The sequence below is a fragment of the Colobus angolensis genome, unplaced genomic scaffold (assembly GCF_000951035.1).
Source record: "Colobus angolensis palliatus isolate OR3802 unplaced genomic scaffold, Cang.pa_1.0 Scaffold54, whole genome shotgun sequence".
NCBI lineage: Eukaryota > Metazoa > Chordata > Mammalia > Primates > Cercopithecidae > Colobus > Colobus angolensis.
In genome coordinates, this window is record NW_012118932.1 from 1,004,642 (window position 1) to 1,008,465 (window position 3,824).

General features: G+C 53.4%; 1 protein-coding gene across 4 annotated transcripts in view; it reads right to left on the minus strand.

Moving 5' to 3' along the window:
• The window catches only part of TM4SF19 (transmembrane 4 L six family member 19), a 23,001-nt gene extending 19,967 nt beyond the window's left edge, over positions 1-3,034 (minus strand). For 2 of the 4 annotated variants that reach the window (XR_001003929.1, XM_011961168.1), the window contains exon 1: positions 2,799-2,955. The gene's annotated coding sequence lies outside the window, so the exon portion shown is untranslated. Of the gene's footprint in view, positions 1-2,798 lie in introns of all 4 variants that reach the window. The other 2 variants (XM_011961169.1, XM_011961166.1) reach the window with 2 other exon arrangements.
• Positions 3,035-3,824: the final 790 nt, after the last annotated feature.

Here is a 3,824-nt window from a genome sequence, read left to right on the forward strand (position 1 = left end):
GTGTCCTGGGAGGGTGGGGGTAGGATATGAACTAACGGTGACCCTTACCCCGGCGACCCAAGGGTCCTGGGGCAGGGTGGGATCAGGAATCGGGAGGGATGGGGTGTCTCTTCCCCGTCAACCCTCTGGCTGCCAGGCCACTGGACTCCTCAGCCACAGCAAGGAGCCTGTCCTGCTCCTGGGAGCCGGGCGACTGGGGAGAACGGCCCCCCTCACAGCGGCCCACAGTGCTGCGATGCCCCCGCATGTCCGCACAGCCTCCCTCCGAGAGGGTCCCATCATGCTGTGCGAGGCTTTCAGTGTGTAATTCTGTATTGAGGCAAATTAACCACCCAGGGTGTCAGCAACTCTCAACTTTAACCCACTGCCCACTCAGATGACTGACGGGGGCCCAAGGAAAGATGGGTGTGTGGTGGCCTCTCAAGCAGGTGCTCTAGATCATAGGGCCAGGAGACGCCCTAGTGCAGGAACGCATTCAGTGCCTTCAAATCACACCACCTTTGAGAAAGGACTGTCTAGACACTTCACCAACATCTACCCCCCTGACAATCTCTTCTCCACAAATTTTCCCATCAGAAAAGTCTTTTTTTTTTTTCTTTTTTTGAGACAGAGTTTCACTCTTGTTGCCCAGGCTGGAGTGCAATGTCCCGGTCTTGGCTCACTGCAACCTCCACTTCCTGGGTTCGAGCGATTCTCCTGCCTCAGACTCCTGAGTAGCTGGGATTACAGGTGCCCACCACTACGCCTGGCTAATTTTGTATTTTTAGTAGACACTGGGTTTCTCCAGGTTGGCCAGGCTGGTCTTGAACTCCTGACTTCAGGTGATTCACCCACCTCGGCCTCCCAAAGTGCTGGGATTACAGGCGTGAGCCACCGCGCCCAGCTCAGAAAAGTCTTAAAGGGGAAACTAAAAATGATGGACAACGAGGGGGAAACTACCAGCTGGAGCATGGCTTTTGGATGAGTGGAATTCAGAGGCCTGGCTGTCCGCCAGTCAAACACTAAAAGCGCTTGCCGTGCTGCGGCCTCGTGTGAATTTCACTTCCTCTTCCTGACTTTATTCCCCCTAGAAATCGTAACATTTGGAGAAACGCTTCCAAAAATGTGAACCAGGAGGTGAGCAAAGAGGTGGGCTAAACAAGCAAGATCAGAAGGTAGAACCTTAAAACCAGGCTGTTGGGGATTTCCTTGTTCTGTCCTGAGGTCCTGGCTAGGTGAGCAAATCATCGGCTAGATGTCAGGGCAACAACAGAAGTGATCGGCTCAATTCCATGGAGGAAGAGAACGCACATTCTCTACCCCTGTGGATCTCCCTCGCCACCTAGCAAACCTTTTCTTTCATTCTTTCTTCAGTCAGATATTTATTAAGTGATCGTTACCTGACAGGCACTTGCTGGGGGCTAGGGATATCATGATGAAAAAGATGTAATCCCTTTTCTTGAGGAGCTTAAAGTTTACTGGGGACACAGCTAAGGCAAAAAGCAATTCTAGGTTTTTTGGTTTTTGTTTTTGTTTGTTTGTTTGTTTGTTTTTGAGACAGAGTTTCGCTTCTGTCGCCCAGGCTGGAGTGCAGTGGCACAATCTCGGCTCACCGCAACCTCCAGCTCCCGGGTTCCAGCCATTCTCCTGCCTCAGCCTCCCTAGCGGCTGGAATTACAGGCACGTGCCACCACCCCAGCTAATTCTGTGTTTTTAGTAGTGACAGGTTTTCACCATGTGGGTCAGGCTGGCCAACAAGCAATCCCAATGAAGTGTGGTAAGTGTTAGAGCAGACACGAGCAGGGCCGGAGAAGGCCCCGACCCCAGTAACGTCGGGTGACTATGAGGGGATGGCCAGGCAGTTGTCACACTGTCTTTCTAAAATAATAATTGGTCACAGCCAGCGTCGGGGAAAGACAGTCTCCCAACAGATGGAAAATACCTGAACCTGGTGATCAGCAGCTTCCTGATAAGAGCTCAGGGGTTGGGCGTGAGCGCCCAAGCACGTGCACTAAGAAGCAAAATGGCGGAGTTTGGCTGGTTCCTGACCGTCCTCCAGCGCCGCTCCGCTGTAAGGGAACAGCGCCTCCAGTGAGCATGCGCACGACTTCAGTAAACCCACTGCGCATGCGGCCCCTCCCAAGTGCCTGTGCGGCGGACTTTGCGGTGTGCCGACAGCGCATCCCAAGGGAAGATCAGGGGGGAAGAGACGGAGACCGCGGAACCATCCCAGTGTAGAAAACCCAAGTCAAGGGCTGAACAGCACGCTTGGGTCTCTCAAGTCGCGCACTTGGCCCTCTTCCAAGTGTACTTTACTGCCTTTCATTCCTGCTCTGAAAGTTTTTAACAAACTTTCACTCCTTCGCTAAAGCTTGCCTCGGCCTCTCCCTCTGCCTTAAACCCACTTCTGCCCCTCAGCTGAATCTTTCCCCCGAGAAGGCAAGGATTGAGTTTGCTGCAGACTCGCTGGACTCGCCGCTGGTTGCAGTAAGTACCAGGCAGAGGCATCCAACTTAAGGCGTCATGGAAGCACATGGAGAAACAGAATCCTATCTGGCAGAAGCAAAACGAAGCCTCCCGCAGGAAAGGCTGCCCATGCCCAAACTTGATGGACAGTGAGGTACTAGGCAGGGAAGAGTATCCTAGGTGCAAAGGCCAGAAGTTGACAGACGGAGGCAAAAGGAGAAGGTAAGTGAATTGCGCAAAGCCACACAGCCGCCAAGCTGCAGAGCCAGGCCCACTGGAGTGGAAACAGGCACTCTCATCTGTGAGGCTGCGCTGTTCCCTGGCCGCCACCTCACCCTTTCATCTCTGCTTACCTGCATCTGGTGTCAAGAATCAGAATGGGAGAGAAAGAACCTGGAGAAAGGCTGGCTCTTCAGAGTGGGGCTCCACCCCTGCAGCCCCAGGGCTGGACCTGAAGGTTGTCTTTCCAGGACTCTTTCCAGGAGGGCCAGGGAGGCTCTCTATATACGTAGAGGTCACCCAGGCGTGTGTGCGCCCCACGCCCCTGCCCACAGGCCTGCATTGAAGGCGCTTCCGCTCCCCGGAGAGCCCTGTCCTGATGACCCACCCTCTGCTCACTTCCATGTGATTCTAAAGCAGGAAACAGGAGGCCTCATGAGCTCCACGGTCCTGCTGAGTCACTGGATGCACCCGTGAGAAACACCTCACCCTCCGCTCTCCCCGGACAGCAACGCTTTCCACACCACAGCTGTTCCTGTCCTCATCTGCCACCCCACAAAGAATCTGGGCTCTTTGGCAGAACAGCACCAAGGAGGGCAGCTACTCCTTTTTCCTCATCACTCTCCTTACCTTGCCCTTGGCTGACTCGACGTGTGGCATGGTTCCTGTACTAGACTTCTAACTTTTTTTTTTTTTTTTTGAGACAGGGTCTTACTCTGTCACCCAGGCTGGAGTGCGGTGGCGTGATCTCGGCTCACTGCCAGTGCCACCTCCCACACTCAAGCAATCCTCCCACCTCAGCATCCTGAGTAGCTGGTACTACAGGCACCTGCCACCATGCCCGGCTAATCTTTGTATTTTTAATACAGATGGGGTTTTGCCATTTTGGCCAGGCTGCTCTCTGACTCCTGACCTCAGGTGTTCACCTCAGCCTCCCAAAGTGCTGAGATGACAGGTGTGAGCCACTGCACTTAGCCTCCTAATTGTTTTGTTCAAGCCCCAGGCCACTATCATCTTGTACCATACTCTCACCAAATTTCTGAGGATTTTGTGGTGCTCTCTGCGTGGGAGATCGGTGACCCTCCTATGGACAAACTCCTATTCAAGATTCAGTTCAAACATTCCAGTGAAGTCTGCCAGGATTTCTTTTTTTTTTTTTT